Source organism: Alligator sinensis, unplaced genomic scaffold (genome assembly GCF_000455745.1).
Source record: "Alligator sinensis unplaced genomic scaffold, ASM45574v1 scaffold585_1, whole genome shotgun sequence".
NCBI classification, from domain to species: domain Eukaryota; kingdom Metazoa; phylum Chordata; order Crocodylia; family Alligatoridae; genus Alligator; species Alligator sinensis.
Window position 1 is genome coordinate 257,651 of NW_005842530.1, and position 18,383 is coordinate 276,033.

General features: G+C 43.5%; 1 long non-coding RNA gene across 1 annotated transcript in view; it reads right to left on the reverse strand.

Moving 5' to 3' along the window:
* LOC112551620 overlaps positions 1-18,383 on the reverse strand; it is a 31,619-nt gene extending 13,236 nt beyond the window's left edge. Inside the window, exon 1 of the long non-coding RNA XR_003095914.1 lies at positions 18,349-18,383. This is a non-coding gene — a long non-coding RNA (uncharacterized LOC112551620). The remainder of the gene's footprint in view (positions 1-18,348) is intronic.

Sequence of the window (18,383 nt, forward strand, 5' to 3'; positions counted from 1 at the left end):
GTGATGGCACCAAAAGTATCAAATATTGCAGCTCTGTGCACACACATAGCAAGAGACTTAGAACAAGGAACCTATGCTTTAAGTGGTTGAGACAAAGGGTGAGAGCCGGGAAAGTTACCAGTTCTGTTTTATAGTTGGGGAACTGAGGCACAAAGATTCATTGATTTGCCAGAAGTTGCAAAAAAAGCCTGTGGCAGTACAGCGAACCAATCCCAGACTGGCATCCTTGTATTGTTTCAGCAGAGAGGGATGAGTTGATGATAGCACTGAGCTGTTAACAAAGGATATAAAACATAAGAAATGTTCTGGAGATAGAAAGGAGAGGGCTCTGCTTCCCAGTCTCCTCTGGATTATTTCAGGCCATGAGTGGTACTGGTGCTTCACACTGACTATTTCAAAGCAGGGCTATAGCTTGAGTTCCTCTGTTTCTAAATTATTCCCTCTGCCTCTGATCAGTGACATGAAGTGCACTCTGTCCCTCACTCCCTTGTAAATGGGAAGACCTGGCATCTCCCTTGTTTGCCTAAATGCAGCTGTTTTGCTTTAAAAAGCATAATAATCTCTCCCTGACCTTTCTTGTCAGAAGCAGGTGATAGCTGGAACTGGTGGGGAATGGGACTTCATGGGGCGCAAACCCTGACAATGAAAAGCTTTTGCAGCTAGACTTTCAGTAATCCATTTCCCTATTGGGTTCCTCCCCAGGGACTGCTTCAAGAATCAGGGCTGAGCCTTCCCTGCAGAGCCAAAATCAAAAGAAAAAAGCTACCTTTGCTAAAGCTCTCTTTTCTTCCCCACCCTGCATTAAACTCTTGCTTTAAAAGCAAGCTGAAGAAATATGATGGTATTGTATTAGCATCAGCCTATCGCTCATACAAAACAGGAATGATGGGTGAATGCTGGCTCTCTGCAAACACTAACCCATTCCACTGCTTCAATGAGGCTATGCTGAAGTAACAGAGGTCAGAATATGGCCCAGCGTATTTCCAGGGTAGTCAAGACTGAATCCTATCTCTTTGGTTCAGAAGGATAAGTGAATAGCACAGGAAGTTAAACAGGCTGAAGAGCTCTTACTTGCTAACTGGAAAGGCTTAAGGAAGAACAACCAGGCTCTTGGTGCAGCTCAGACATGTCGTGTGCATTCACTGTTTGCAGTGACACCCACTGATGCTTGGCAACGCTATGTCAGTGATTTAATGCTAAGCCACATGCCAGAGGGACAGGATCTTGGTATAAAGAGAGGCTGGTCATTTTTAGAGATCAGCTTGCAGATATGCACCAGAGCACTAGGACACTTCTGCAGTGGGATCAGGACCCTGGTCAGACACCTGTTCTGGAAGAAACTGGCTGTCACAATAATTAGATGTGTCACCCACATGCAGCACAGGCCATGATAAATACAGCATAGTTTACTATACTGGACCTAGTTACCTTGCACTATGTTTTCCATGTAGGCCCAGTGTGCACCTAGTGTGAAACCTCACTTTCTGCAATACAGAGCCCAGTAAGACTCAGCCTTCTACTGTAATGAACCAAGCTGTTCAGTTCATGGATGCTGCTTATCTCTCATTTCCCTCTGAAAACTCGGGGCTAAAATTTTAAAGCATCTCTCCCTCCACAAGTTGGTCTTTAATGCCATTAATTCATTATTAGTCATCAAGTAATATGCCAGATGGAGGAGGGAGGTGTGTGTGTTGGGGGGGAGGCTACACAGTGTTGAAAGGAGCTAGACAAACTCTCCTCTCTCCCTCACAGTACATTTCTGTGTTCAATTTGGTGCACTCCTTTCTCTTCCAAACCTCTACAACTGTGAGCTTGTGTTCACACCCATAACGCAGCAAAATCACAGAGTTCAACCCCCATAAAGAGAAGCCAGCCTGAAAGCTTTGCAGGAATCCCTGAGAATCAAACCCCCTCTTTCAATTGGCTCTGATTTCAGCACTAACATTGATCATTTGTGAGACTACATGGCTCAGAAGTCTGGTAATGGCCACATGGAGACTTTCATCTGAAGGCTGTTAGCTTGAACCTAGCTCAGGCTAATAGTAACCAACAACCTGCTGCCTTATGACAATTTGTCTCCTAATATGAAATGAGTTGGTGGTGCAGGGCCATTGCATGTTGCAGCCTGGGAACGATCTTGCTGGTAGATTCATTCAGGAGAGAGATGAAAGAATGACTATGAACTCTGAGCTATCTTCTCACCACTAAATATGATCCCTCCAGGTCAAGTGTAGGAGCCAAGGATGTGAGGTGGGAGGTGCTGAAACTATCCCCTATGCATATTAGGGGGAGAAAGGCAGAGCCAGAGGCACTAAGGTTGTAGCTTTGGTTTCTGTTGATAATTTAGTGTCAGGAGAAATGTGCCAGGATCTTTCCAGACACAGAGGCATGCTCAATTTAAAAAGGCAAAGACAGCCAAAGGAAGGGTGGAGGGGAGGGGAGGGGAGGGGAGGACAAGAAAACATCCATGGGCAACACAAAAAGGGTGATAGCAGACATGGGGTTAGCTATATGTGTATTTATTGACATCACCAGGCACAAAAGGGAAGGGAGAACTCCAGTCCCTTGTGATGACTAATCAAGCCTTGGAAAGAGTATGTGTGGGTGTGCATGCACACCTCCTTTTCTCCCCCCCCCATTTAAGTTGGTTAAAATGCAAAGCAGTACAAAACATCTCTCTCTCCATAGTGAAATAAGTCTCTCTTTCCTTCATCACTGACATCCTAGTATCTCACTGGGGGGGAAAAGAGGAAGAGAACAAATGCCAAAAAAATCAGCCAACAATTCTTCTTGGGTAGGGAGAGCACAGGTGCTCCTTGGATACTCGGTGAAATCACTGGTCATTAGTAGTAACAGCTCAGTGTCCTCACAGAAAACATTGCCAATCCCAGTTTCTGGTATCTTTCTGGATAAAGGTGAAGTGGGGCTTCTCTTTCTGTCTAATTAGGAGACTCTGTGGCTGTTCCTGTACAGAAGCAAGGCAGAGATTTGGCAACGTCCATTTTCTAGGTATGGAGCTTGAACGTTCACAAACAGAAGCTTCTTTCTAGATGTGGGCAAGAGCTCTCTGGAGACGGGGCACAGGCCTGGGAAGCAGCCCTTCCTGAACTCTAGTTCTAGCTGTGATGCTGACACTCACCTTTGCCTTGGGCAAGTTACACAGCCATGGCTGGCTCAGTTTGTTTATCTGTAAAATTATGACAGTTGTGCTTAACTCAGCAACCCATGCAATATCCTCCCTGAAGAGGTAATGTGAATAAGAATACTGTAGGGCAGGGGTTGGCATTTTTAGGCAGAGTGCCAAAAACACCCACAACCTCAACTTGTAAGATGTTGGTGTGCCGGGGTGGATGGAGGGGAGCCATGAGGGCCTAATCCTTGTTGTGGCAATGCAGCCCATGCCCCGTCCCCACTGTCCACCTCGAGGCATGTGTGCACCTGCCAACAGCAACAAATTGGGCTGGGACTCCATGGACCCCCATGCAGCCACTTGCAGCCTCCTGCCACAGCTGGTATGGGCTCTGTGATGGGCAGCAAGGGCTGCCTGCCATGGAGCCTGGGCTGCTTGTAGCAGGTGGTAGGGAGTCTCAGCCTGGCTTGTTGCCACCCATGGGTGTACATGCACCCTGAAGCAGGCGGTGGGAAAGGGGCTGGGGCTGCACTGCCACAACAAGGATTGGGCCCCTCACATCTCCCCTACTGGCTGCCCTGAAGTGCATGTGCCAAGCAAAATGCCTTTGTGTGCCACACTCTGACACATGCCGGGGGTTACTTACCCCTGGGTGGCCAATCCATGGCACAAGTGCCATAGGCAGCCTCTGTGTGGATCAGAAGACAGAGCAGGTGATCACACAGAGGAAAGGGATCATAATAGCACCCAGGGAGTGTTCAGAGCTAATTTGTGGCAGGCCTGCCAAAAAGTTTTTGCCACCCCCCTGCCTCCTGCTCAAGTGGTATTATTACTGTTATAGTTGCAAAGTCACTCTCCTCTATAGGACTTTCCCTTCTCTATCATTGTCAAGCTTTTTTAAAAAGCTGCATTTGGTGGTTATGAGGCTCAGTGAATTAAGGCCTAGTCTTTCACCTTTGCTGGAGACCTGGTTCAAGTGGTAGCCAGATCAGCAATAAATACAGTTAGTGATATCCACCTATTCTTGCAGCTAGTGGGCCCTTATCTGTTTGAGAAAGGCACAGAACTGGATTAAGGGGAGTGTGACAGCTCATTGCATTAGGGGCATTAATAGAAGTGGCTTGGCAAAGAAATACAGTAGGACTAAGTACAGAGAGTCAAAAAGCCTGAGGCTGAATTAATTTAATCTGCACAGGTTAGTCTAAACTGCGTAGATTGAATTGATAAGCAAATGAACGGGCATTCACTTTTGATTCTGGAAATGCAGCCACATGTCTGCAGAAGCCAAAGGGCACTAGAGCAGGCTTCCATGCTCAGCTGGAACAGACAACTTGGGCCAAGGCTAGCCCACCCATCCTGCAAGGCGGGGGAGAGGAGGGGATTACATGGAAGGTCCAAAGCATCCTGGGATGTTGGGGGACTGTGAGTTAACTTGAATCTGGAGAGGATCTGAGACAGAAGTTCAATAAACTGACTTAACCTAAATCAGTTAAGTCTGATACTACATCCATCCAGTTTATCTTAAACTGATTTTGGCTATTTTTTGAAAGCAGTTTATGTGCACTGAATTTCTGTTGTGTTACAGATTTGAGCCAGTTTCCAGTCACTTATACCAGTTTATATGTCATTTCTGTCCCTAGTCTAGGAGGATGTTGCTGTTTAGGACTGAAATGCTCTGGCAGAGCTAGGCATAGAGGGAAGCTTTCCCAGTAGAAGGCTTCACTGTGGTCAGCTCTAGATTGTAATGCCAGGCCCTTACTAAAAGTACTTAAACTGAGCAAGTTCATCCCATAAAATACAAGGAAGATGAGAAAGGAGGGAAAATGAAAAGTGAAGTATTTTTCTTTTATCAACTCTTCTCTCATTTTCCCTGGTGTCAGCATCTTAAATAAAAAAGCCTTTTTATCTCCTCCTTGCTGCCTGCATCCAGTCACAAATAGCAAATGCTGTTGCAAAAAGGTTATGGTCTCTGTTTGCTAGCTCTACCCTGAGAAGTGCCTCCTCTGTGTGCAGCCCTTCATTCCCCTAGTCCATATTATTCCTTTTGATGATAGGTTCTCTTATGCCAGTTTTGAAAATACTCTTTAGCTCATAAGGATGCTGCTGGTACAGGGACAAGCCTATCCTTCTCCAGCTCGCTGCAGAGTTTCCATCCTACTGTGAGATGGTCCAGGAGGAGGCATGGGACCCCTACCATTTCATTTTAGACCTTGAGTCCATACTAAACCCTGCCATGTCAGTCTCTCATGTCCCTGTTCAGTGAAAAGCCTGAAGCCCTGAGGAGAACTGCCTGAAGAAGGTCACAAATTGTCATGTCTTGGTCCATGATTGGAAACCCTCCATGCTGGAGACCATGTTTAGCTCAGAAAAAGGTTCATCACTGATGCAAAGCTGAGGTGAAGGAGTCCTGAAGGAAGAGGCAAACTGTAAGATAATAATAAATTCAGATGCTGAATAGGACCTTCAGTCCATCAGAGCATTTGGCCAGTGGAACATTCGTGGTTGCAGAGTTGAATACATATACCAAACACTGGACTGGGGGACTCTGTGCATTTTTGTTTTAGTTTTTTGCAACCCTCAACTCATTTAATAAAGTACACCAGTAGAGGAGGACAAATAGAAATAACAATGGGTAATGTGTCATTTGTGCTTTATTTATCCAAACCCATGAAACCAATTCTGGAGAAGTTGGCCCCAGATTTGTGGCTGCAGGGAACAGAATAGGGAGGAAAAATACAAGAGAAATAGCAGCAGCACCAACAGTACATAGTTCTTCAGTTGCTGATTTCCTCCTTTCTTCTGAACTCTGCGCCTGGCTTCAGCAGACTTCCTTTCCTAGCTCAAGAGATTTCCTCAGTATTTCATTATCTCCTTTCCATGACCCTGTTTTATTGACCCCCTGTGGTGACCCTTCCATTGCCAACCTCATTGGGAAATATTTTATCTTAAAGATTAATTTGGAATGTATTTGTAACAATAAACCCCCTTTCTGCACACTTCAGAAAAAAATAAATAAAAAGAATTGCTCCAAGTGTCAATCATGAAGACTAAATGTAAAGTACAAGTCAATAGGGTTTAAGAAAAATTTAGTGAAGAGTAATCTCTCTCCATTCACAACTAAATGTAAAACTCATCTCTCTGCCTTTGCTTTCTCTCAAGAAGTATTTTACACACATGCACACCCACACACAGAGCACACCAATCTCCCACTCACATAGTACTGCCTCCTTTATAACACATGTTGAGCCAAACCAAACCATAGTGAAGTGTTTACAAATTAATCTTTGATAAATCAAAAATCTTCCAGGGTAACATAAATGAAGTGCAATAATAAACTGACTCTAATGAAAATGCATGTATTAGATGCAGACATTTTTTTATATGCCAGACTAATAGAGGTATAAATGTTACTTCATGCATCTCAAGAAAACCACTCCAAATATACAGAATGAATTATCAAGCAGTTATTGTATGAAAGAAAAACTGATTTGCTAATGTTTCTTGTAGCAGAGAGATAAAGGTTGTAGTATATTCAATGTAGATTATCGCATGCTACAGGGTCAGTGTCAATGCAAATGTGGGAAATCTGCATGTTAGATCTGATTGGGTTGGATTTCCAATTTAGTATGCATAACTGGCTGCTCCATCTGCATATGCCTGTGGCTATTTGCAGTGCAAATTAGTTGCTCCTACTTTGACACATGAAGCCATCTGTATGCACAAATGTAAATGAGCAAAACGGCCTGAAAATTTGGCTAACTGACAGCCATGGAAGTACTTCCATTGCCTTCTACGAGCCTTCGGTCAGGCTGGAAGTCATTTGAATAGTGAGGGCATTCTGAGCTCAGTGTGAACTTAGGGATGAGGGCGCATGTCGAGAAGTTAGTTATGGCTCTCTAGACCACGTGTCCCTTACTGTACTGCCTATGTACTTAAGAGACCTTTGACTCACAATAGCAGAGCTCTGCTCTACCACGCCTCTGTCCAGCTTCAGTCCTGCCTGTATGCTGGGAAAAGAGACTGTGCCTGGTGCATGAACTACCTTCACATGTTGCACCTGTTAAGAGTTCCTCTTCACCAGAGGATTTCTCTGTTAAGTATTTCTGGACCATAATCTGGCCTCACACATCGTTGTTCCTAAGTGGCAGCACACCCACAGATCAGAATGTAAGATCTTCAAAGATGTAAACCATTCTCAGAAAATAAAGGATAGAACCAGTGGGAGGACAATTTGCTCTAGACCAGTGGTTTTCAACCTGTGGTCCATGGATACCTGGGGGTCCACAGACTATATCTAAGGGGTCCACAAAAGATGACTATGATCAATCAAATGTAATGTGACTACCCACACTTACAATTCAAAGGCATCTGCATCTCCATTCAAAATTTCCAAACTCCGCACCTCCATTTGAAATTTTTTAGCAACTGATAAAAGGTTGAAAACTACTGCTTTAGAATTATCCATCACTTATTATAAAATATTAATTTAATCTGCGTACTATTATTGTATATATTGTTCTCAGTACACTTAATGAGTGCTGCAGTTGTGTAGTAATAAAATTATTGGTAATAGGAAACAAATTTACTAAACAATGATTACATAATTAGATGATATCTTAACGGTGCTTTCTGTTTAAAAGGCGATAACTGTGTCCTGGAGTAAATAAAATCTGAGATGGTTGTTAGCCTGGGATACAATTATTACCAAGCGAGACGGATACAGCCTCCATTATGTTGACATATCTAATAATTAAGGGCTTGGTCCAAACAGTGTTGTCCACTTGTGAATCAATGGGACAAATTATGGCTTGTCTTGCTTGCTAGCGGGAAAGATGGAACAAGCAGATTACATCTGGCTGCAAAGTGCTGAGAGCTGCAAGAGGAAGAGGCTACTGGTCAGCTCTAGTGCATCAGACAAATCCACCAGACTCCTTCATGTGGTCTCTTTGGCCTTGCTGATAGAAGCGTGTCCCCAGAGCCAGCAGATGCATTGCTTTGGTGGTACGCAGTATTATTTGTATATCTCTCTTTGATGTTTATCAGAATGATTTTATTGCGGCAGTTAACCAACAATGCATTAAGTGAATTTGACTATGTTCATTGCCCAGTGACCATATAAACCGTGTATGACCTTTACCCTATTCCCCTTTGTTGAAAATTGTCTAGTTAAGGTACTTACTCATTTATATTGAATCACAGGAATTGTGAATTTAGCACTTTTGTGCTTCTCTGAAGAATGCCAGCCAGTTACTAGTAAAAAAGATTTTTGTGCCTAGCAATATATTTTTGGATACCCTGCTTTTTGAGATAAGCATGTGTGAATGAGCAGATTCTATAAGATGATAGGTTTCGAACAGTTAGCTATAAAGGAGGCTGTGTAAAGTTATATGCTGAGCTTGCTCTGTGAGAATAGGCTGCAGCCTCCAAGAGACAGAGATGTAGGAATGTGCACTTTATGTCGTTGATTGATTTATGATTTCTTATAGTCCTAATCAATAAACTAATTGAGCTGTGCTAGATTGATTTTTCCAAACTTTTATTCATAAATTAAGTAGTATTCCATAGCTCTGTCCAAGAAGAGACCAAACGAGAAAACTTGCAAAAAGTACCTTGGCATTTCCATTCAGTCTTTTGCCGCTGACAGTCTTTTATGCCCCAGAGAGGGTGCACTACTCTGTACAGACAAATAGTGAAGGCACCACACTGGGGAATGTAGGTGTTAGAGATAGGTATCAAGTGACTAGCCTTGGAGTTTCTGTACTAACAAGATGAAGTCCTGGGGTGACTGGGCTAGCACATGTTCACTGTGATGTTTTCCAGTGTCTGAGAAGCTGTACTTCGGTGTTCAGTGATCACTCATGACTGCTTGCAAGAGACCTGCCTTATTCTGTGTCCAGATTCAAATGACAAGTGGCCAAACTCTGCATGTGTAGGCTCAGCCCTTGAACTCGCAGTGCTCAATACCCAAGCCAAAACTCGCAGTGCTCCCTCCCAAGCCAAAACTTAATAGCAGTTAAAGGACGGACTTTAATGTAACATGCAGTACAAATACTTCTAACCAACTGAGTCTTCACACATCCTAACAATGCTCAATTAGTCCTTGAAGTGCTCTGTGCTGTTGCTTGGAGCTGTAGGGCTTTGCTGTAATGTTAGTATTATGGCTGTCAGGAGGCACTAAATCCATTGGTTTTGGTGGGACTCCATTGTCTCAGCCTACAGTGACTTGTGTTAGTCTGAGACTACACATAATTCTAAAGCAATGATTGTTTCACATTAAGTACATGAAATACCATAGAAACATAGGGATGTAAGGGACCTCAAGGGTCATCCAGCTCTTTGTACAAATGCAGGATGTGCTGTTCCTAAAGCAACCTAGACACATGTCTATTCAACCCCTGATTGAAAAGCTCCAGTGAAAACAATTTCATAGCTTCCAGTATATTCCATTGACCTACCCTACTGACAGAAGAGTAACTACTATTGCATGTGTAAAGAATCACTACCCATTCATAACCTGCCAGAAGATAAATGCATATGTACCATCAGTAGCCATGAAAATAGTTACAAATACGTTTGCCAAGGAACCTATACACAAAGCACATTCGGAAGAATTCTCAGATGTCTTCAAAGCCTTAAACATCTGGAAATTAGATGCGCACAGTAAAACGGAAAGATCAGGAATTCCAGCAATCCACTGGTAAGAAAAATTCCCATTTGTGCTAATAGGCAAAGTAAAAATTGAATTATGTAACAAGGGAAAAACAGGAGTGATTGAGAAGGAAGAATAATCTATAAACCAGGTTCATTCTAGTTTAACTGAAACATCAAATAGTGTGACGATATGCATCATTCATCAATGCTGTTTAAAAGGACAGAAAAATTATCTAATAAAAGTGTTGAATTGGCAAGTAAGAATTCCTTACTAAAAATATTCCTCATATTAGATGCAGGATATACATTTGGGCTGGGATAGGACTGAGCCAATGTGTAGTGACTCAACAAGATGCTTGTTTTCCCAGATGGCTGTATCTTGCGTTTCAGAATCTAAGTCAAAGTAATTTCTGACCTTTATGGCTGCATAGATTTTTGTCTGTGAAAAAGGATTAGTGGTTCTTCATCACAAAGGGAGATTTACTCCTCTTGCTTTGGACTAGGGCTAATAAGGTTTTCCTCCAACTCTACCTAAGGGCAAGATATTAAAAAAACCCTTTTGATAGGATATTAGCACCAGATGTGAAAGAGATGTAACCTTAAGCACAGCAGTGTAACTAGATGTGGCAAAGTGGAGCACCAGCCCCCCGGGGTGCCAGCTGAGAGGGGATGCCAAAATGGCAGTCCCCCAAGGAGCCCGCACTATGGGGCCTCCTGTAGCCAGTATGTGGAGAGCCTACTGCTGAGTCCCTGCTGTGGCAGGTAAGACTGCCTGCCCCCTAGTGCCCACTCTCTGGCACTCACACAATACTACCCCCTCCTCTGCCAGGGCACCAAAATATCTAGCCATGTCTCTGTTCAATCAGATGGACAAATGCACTGTACGCAAGACCCCAGTTGTCAGAGAGACTTATCCAGGGAGATCATAGCAATATACATGATTGAGCCAAAACAAAATGCAAACAGAAACGTTTAATGGAATATCAATTGGGAATCTCACTTTCTTTGCAATTGTAAGATGTTGCTCTTTGATTACCATTGCCCCAGGCCTTATTCCATCTGGCCCATAGATCCCTGCCTCAATAGAAAATAAGCTGACTGTTGCTGGTGTGCTGGTAGTTTTCAGGGGTTATAAGTAAGAAAGTGTCATATGAATGTGGGATGTAATCATGAATACATTTAATGGCAACCAGGAGTTACATACTGAGGTTGGATTTGCAGCTAGGTAATATTTTAACGATTAATAACAGTTTTAATGATTAACAGAGAGAAAGTTAATCAGACCTCATGGTTCTAATCATAAACCAGTCTCTTTAGAGATCAAGACTGAGGGGAAAGGCACCCCTTCACTTGTACAGCATTGGTGAGCTGTATTAAAGAGGAAGAGGAGCAGCTCATTTTTCTGTTAAACAGTAGGCACTACTCCCTGCCAGAGGCAGTATGCCTGACTTGAGTCAGATGACACCATGTTTCATCCATCTCTTTGGGATCATCCACTCTGAGATTCTATATAAAGAAGTAAAAATATTCCCTTGCTTGTTTAAGCCCTGAAGAAGTCAAATGTTACCCAAGTTGTTGGCTGAGTTATCTCCCTCCCAAAAGAACACTGATTAGGAAAGTATTCAGATGCCTCGAGCATTGTGCAATGTGCTGTGAAGGGGTCCTTGTTACACAAGCAGCACCACAGTAATGATCTTGGTACCAACAGCTATGAATGGGTGATCTTGTCCCCAGGCAGCAGGATGTTCCTAAGGACAGGAATCACTATCTGGTAATGAAACTAACCTCCTTTTTAAAGCACTTGAACATCTTCAGATTGGAAGTGCTAAAATAAATAGTTGCTGTTAAAGAGGGAGCTGGAGATTCCCCGACATTGGGGAAAGCATGGGGTAGGTCTGCTCTCCAACAATCCTGGATGGGCAGAATGATCCCTGAGGGATTGTTCCAACTGGTGTAAGGTAGAGCAGCCCTCTGGCAACTCCAACCAATTCAGGTCTCCAGACAGCTCTGAAACAGCTTAGAGCCATCTTTGCCTCCCTGTCTACTTTAACTATACTGCAGCTGAACTGAGGATCCAGGCCTCTGGTCTAATAAATTAGTGACTCCCCTGTACAACAAATTAAAATAAACCTCATATGAGTGCACAGTCTTCCTACATGAATCCCTGCTTAAGGAGCAGCCATCCTACATTATTACTATTTGGGTGCTACAACACAGCTGTTTAATGGGTTTTCATTATAATTCAGAAGCAATAAATACTTTCATTTATTTCCCCCAAGGGAATCTAAAAAGCTCCATGAACCAGAGGATATTACTGATCTATGGTCCAGTATTAGCAGGGAAGAGGGTACAAGGCACATGCTGTATCAGGGGTGACTGAACATTGTCAGAACTTGTTTTGCTAGCACGACTGCAAAGACAAGCATAGAAAGAAAGAGATGATATCCCCAGGCAGAGTTACCTGACCATAACTCTGCCATGTAATCCAAACTAGTGGAGCAGATGTTGACTACTAGCTTGGGGGTACCTTCAGGCTGTCAAAAATGAGAGGAAGAGTCCATCATGAACCCTATCTTTGCCATTAAGAAAGCCCCTCTAGATTCAGTAGCTGCAAGTTTTCTCCTCTCCCATCCCAGGTTGTGGCTTGTGTTGGAATGGGAGGCAGGAGAAGGGGCAGAGCGGAAGGGATAACAGCTGGCCTAGTTGAGGAGGGTAGAGATGCATAAACTTGGGGGACATAACAAAGGGAAGACTAAACAGGAAGCCTACCAGAGACTCAATCCAGTCACCACACTTCAAACAGAGAAGAAACAGCTGTCTTCTGCAGTCCAGCCTATTTCCCTGGCGAGGCAGGGATAGAAAGGTGCTAGCCTAGCACACCATAGCAGGAGAAATGTGTGCTTACAAGGCCAAAAATTCTTTCTAACAGCCTGATCTAGAGGGCCACCTAGTGTGCTCTTTTCCAAACCATCAGAGAAAAAGGACTTGTTTGTAAACCAGACTGGGTGTTCGAGATTTTGGTGGCTGAGAGGAGACTACATTATTGGGGCCTTTGCTGAGGCAGAGGCAGCAGGACAGCTGGAAGTAGGGGTTTCTTCATCAGTAGCATGAAGGTTTGAGGATGTTCTGTCAATCTCCTTGTCAAACTGGCCAGCAGGATGTTATTAATGGGCCCAAAGAGGAAGACAGGTGCCAGGACCTCTGCTGCCCCTGTGTAGTTGAAAATGTAGCCTGTGAAGCGTAAAATCCTGCTAAGGGTTGAATCTAACCCACCAGCAGTGCATGTGGCTGCTGCCACTGCAGCTGCTGAGATTCATGTAAGGATGTTCTGAAGTCCAATCACCACTGGGTTGGGGTGAGAGCTCTAGATTCTGGCTCCCTTTCCCCATCCTTAACTAAATGGTGAATGTTAGGGTTCAGGGTCTCAGACCACCCACTGAACAGACTGGTTCAGTGATACCAGGGGTCTCCATGCTTTGTTGCTGCAAAAATGAAAGAACAAACAGAGATGAACAAGGGTGGCAGTGCAAGGCCTCTGTACCTTGTGGCTTTGCCAGTCACCCAAAGATACTGCTGCCTTCTCTTGTGTATTTTTGATGTAAGTACTGCTGAAGATTCTGGATGGTGTAATGTAGCCGGTTACACAGGAATTACCCACAAATCTGCAGCTAGAGAGCTTACTTGCAGCCCAGAATTGATCTTATATTTTTACATCTTGAATGTAAACAGGGCCTGGGCCAGTAGTGAGCAGTATGTGTTAAAAGGACTTGTGTTTCTAATTCACTTAGGCACTTTTGAAAATCCAATCCAAAGATGCTTTCAGTTGATTAATTTAGTAACCTCTGTGAAAAGAACGAACAGGCTTAGCTCCATTCCTAGTAGATGGGTCAAAATCAGTGGGCACTAACTCAGCTGTGGTAATGGTTCTGACTGGTGGCTTTAGGACAGATTTAGGGTTTGGTAGGGATGGAAATTAAATGATTCTCAGCTCCAGCAGATCTCTGCATTAGTGAGCAACTGAATGACATTGGACAATGGGGGAAATCTTTCCACTGCTTCTGCCTCTGCTCTCTTGCCACAATGAAAATTCAAATCGTAAAGGTGTCAGTGAAGCAAGTGAATTTGCTTTAGTTAAAAACAAAGATGTCTCAGAGAGCAAGTTTACGTTTCTCAGGCTCCTTCTGCTGACAAACTTGAAGCTAGTTGAACAAGTTGGATGGTAGGATAAGAAAAAAATGTACTCTTCAAACTGGGTCAGATCTGATTAACGGAGATGAGGTGTCAGCCTATCGTTATAAGCATTTTGTGGGATAATTTCAGGTGACACATCTCAGACTACCAAGTCAAGTATTTTGCATTTCAGGCCAGACTTTTGAATGCTGACCCTCTCCTACAGAGACTCTCCAACAGTCAACAGAGAACAAAACGTGTATTTCAGACTCCCGAGCAGTCTTCTGAAAAGGGCAGCAAATGAAGAATTGTTTTGCCTACACCAAAAAAAAAAAAAGACTTAAAGTCTATACAATCCAGAGAGCTGTTTCAGATTGACCCTTGAGCTCCTTGTCCTCTATTATTGCACTTGTTTTACTACCAACATCTATTGATGTTATGTGAAAAATGCTAAGAACAAGGTATCTAGTATTTGCAGTAGTACAGCAACAGCAGTTCTGATCTGGGAGATCGGGTGGCCCCTGCCAGAAAATAGGACACATGTTTTTGCCAGAAGGGATTTCAGAATGGGCACTGCATAAGTTTAAAAGTAAAATAAAATAACAAGGCAAGCATAAAATCTGTTGTTATCTTCACTATTTCTAGTAGGCACAGCTCACTTGAAAACATTATTTAGATATTCCCAGCTGCATTTTCAGGCAGTGCAAGTCAGAACAGCATAATTTGAAAGCCACTGATTTATACCACTTCAGCATCAAGCCTCTTATGTATGTCTTAAACAGAGACTATTTAGGTAAAATACAATTTTGAGCATTTAAAAAAACGATGTTGATATTCTGTTATTCTCTGAGTCTTATGGTCAGGTTGTATTTCCCAATTTTATTCCAAAGTCTCCTTTAAGGTGCTGACAGACAATTGTGCTTTGGGCTAAAATGTCTCATGCTTACGCTTAGCCCAGATGTGTTTTCATGCATATGAACTTTGGTAAATTTCCACTGGGCCATTTTAAAGACATCCAAGCACAGAGATAAACAAACAAACAAACAAACACACCAACCAACCCTTTACTCATCTAATACTTTGTAACCTGAGTTGAGTGTGTATTTGCATAGCTTAAAATAGCTTTATTTTAAAAGTGCACACTTGCCTTGGAAGGAGTATTGTATAAGCACAAATGCATTTGATGTGTTTGAAAATATTACACGGTAAAATAAAGCTGCAAGCATTTGAACATTATTTTTGGTGCATCAGGAAACGTCCCCGCATTTGCAAAGCGCACAACTGCATGCCATCCTTTCACCAAGTAAAAAACATGGGATGGCATTGTTGGTCAGGAGGTGGAGGACCATTGGCCAGACTACCTTAAGAAAGACAAAAAGTAGGACAGTACACAAAGGAGGACACTGAATCATCCTTGTCTACCTGGATATAACTGGACACAACACACCAAGTGCCTGTACCTAAAACATTGAGCAACACATCAGGAGCGTGGCTCAGATGAACCTTGATTATTTAGTTCCAAAAGATGAGTGTTGTATAAGAGTGTACCTGATATGTGCATCAGTTGTTAACTATGTAAAGCTTTTTAAACAAACCAAGTAGACCTTTTATTTGGCAGACTATAAAATGAAGGATTGGTATTCTCCTTGCAGGAGAAATAATCGATAGGTTTTATTCTCTTTTTTTGTTGTTTTCAAAGTGCCAAAGGCACTGTCCCAGATTCTGTTCTGTATCAGTTTGGCTCCTGGGTGGCAGGCTTTTTATATATCTACAGGCCCAAAGTTTGGATCTCTGTCAGCACCCTTATATTGCTGTTTATCACCTGTTATGACTTTATCAAAATGCTTTATTTCAGGGTTTTTTTGATAAATGAAATTTCACTGAGATGAACATTTTTTAAATGTCTGGATTGTCATGAAAACAGCATTTTTGTAGAAAAAGTATTTTGACAAAAAATGTTGGGGGCTTCAGGAAGTGTCTCTGCATTTGAAAAGTGCACAACTGCATGACATCCTTTCACAAAGTAGGAAATATTTTTATATAATATTTTTACCATAATTCTGCACAACAGCCTGATTCCCTATTGTCACAAAACCAAAACTCTAGACTACTTCCTTAGATAGTGGCTCATTTCCAGAAGCTTTTGCTATCTTCCTTTGCTACTAGGACAGGAAGGATCTCCAAGACTGTGTTGGCTTCCTTTTCTTTCAGCACTCATCTGAGCTCTCTGAAGTTGCTTATAACCTTTGAGATACCGTGCAAAGCCATATTTTTAGCTCTAATATAGAGCATCACTGGCAGATCCTTGCTTACTGACTCCAGAAGCCTTGGATCCAATCATGCAGTCAGATCATATGTCTTATTTCATGTCTTGACACTGTCCTGTTATTTTCCCGTCCCTGGCAGAACATTTTTTTTGTGTGGTTAGTCTACAATCCCTGACAAACTTGGGCTGTCCCTGACAAATAAATATATTCTGGTTGGAGAGCTCTCTTACTGTGCTTGCTTGATAGTCTTTTGGCTGGATAACCTGGGGCAGAGCCATCCTCATCTGTACAGCTCTTCCATTCTACCGACCGAATCTGCAGAAAATATATCCCACTGACGCTATGATAAATAATAATAATTGGATGAGTATAATAATGGGATATTTCTAGATGTGTGGAAAACTTTATGGCCTTTTCTATGGTGGCCACAGTTTGCCCATTCTTGTTTCCAGTTTATAGAAGGCTACCTGGTACTCTTACCTCTGGTGGTTACGGTCTGCAAAGCTGTCTTAATGGAATGCACTCTTTATGGTTCTTTTAGGATCAATTCCTTTCTCTCAAGAAACTTTGGTGGTATTACTTCCTGAATCAGGCTGCCTTGTTCTTTCATGCTCCCTCTGTAAGTGTTTGTCCTTCCCAATGACAAATCTCTTCCAGAACTGTCACCAAATTGTATGTTATAGGACAGTGGTTTTCAACCTTTCTTCATTTGCAGGCCCCTAAAATATTTTACATGGAGGTGCAGACCCCCTTGAATTGTAAATATGGGTATTCGCATACTTTTGATTGATCATATTCATCTTTTCATGGACCGCTTAGACCAGTAGTTCTCAACCTATTTGCAGTAGCAGGCAACACTTGCAGCTGTCAATGTGTTATGTGGGCTGCACCCAGCCCAGGCAATTTACTTCCTGTGTATCCATTTAACAGGATGCACGTGGCCTGCAGCAGTGTGCTGATTGTCATATGTCAAAGGATGTTATGCGGCCCACAGGTTGAGAACACAGTCTGCAGACCCCCAGGGGTCCACAGACCACAGGTTAAAAACCAGTGTTATAGGAAATTCTCTTCGGGTTTCAAGCATGCCTGTTGCTGGTCACAACCGTTTCATTGCTGGCCATAATGGCATTAAGCACAGAAATGGACCTAGAAAGAGAGCCCTTCACACTCCCTCCAAAACACTCCTGTTTGTCATTCTGTTGGATGACTAAGCCATGGAGCTGATTTATCGTGGGCAGCACATTGGGTTTGTAGGATGACGCGCTCTTGGAAGCCATATGAATTTGTGGGTATGAACACAGGTGGCAAGGGCAAGGATCAGACCTTGGCTTGAGGGACTTAGCAAGGCATGAACATTGGGTTAGGAAGACCTTGGAAAGAGATTTCAGCAAACCAAGGAGTCTGGAGCAGATTGGGAAACATGTATGTAACAAGACTGGGGTGTGGCAACTCGGTAAGCGCAAGATGCGGCCCGTAACTCGAAGTCCCGCAGGGAGTCAGCCCTGGGGCTGAGACCACATCTTGGGCCTCCCGATCCCTTGTTCACAGAATCGTAGAAAAGCAGAGGTGGGCTCGGGAACGGACGTGTCCCCCCATGCTCTTGCTAAAGGTGGCCGTTGGAGAGGAGAGTCTAGTTTTCTCCTACTCTGTCCTCTATTGACACGAAACCCAACACCTTTATGTCTTCTCTTCAAGAACCCTGATGGAAAAAAGTCCTTGCTAAATCAGCTCTCCATTCAAGAGAAGAACAGAGGACATAAAGGCATTGGGTTTTGTACCAACAGAGGACAACTGGACTGTCCTCTATGATGGCCCCCTAGCTCACGCTGGCACAGGCTGGAGGGGGAGGCCATCTTCCGTGGATCCCTCCATTGTATTACAACAATCCTGGCAGCGGCCGGACCTGTCCCCATAGCGGGCCAGGCCCTTGCGTCAGGGTTGCCTGGGACAGTGGATTTGCAGGGGCCGGTTGGACAGGGCCGGCCCAGCCTGTGGCGCGGCTTGGACTAGGGGCCCTGGGAGTGGGGGCGTCTGTGCCCAGGATGTGCCGGGGCGCGAAGAAACAACCCCCAGCACCGCTTTTCCTGTCAAAGCAGCAGCGGCTTGAAACAGGGGGCCTCAGGCACTCACCCAGCGTCTTGGGTCTGGCGCCGGGCAGGGGCCCA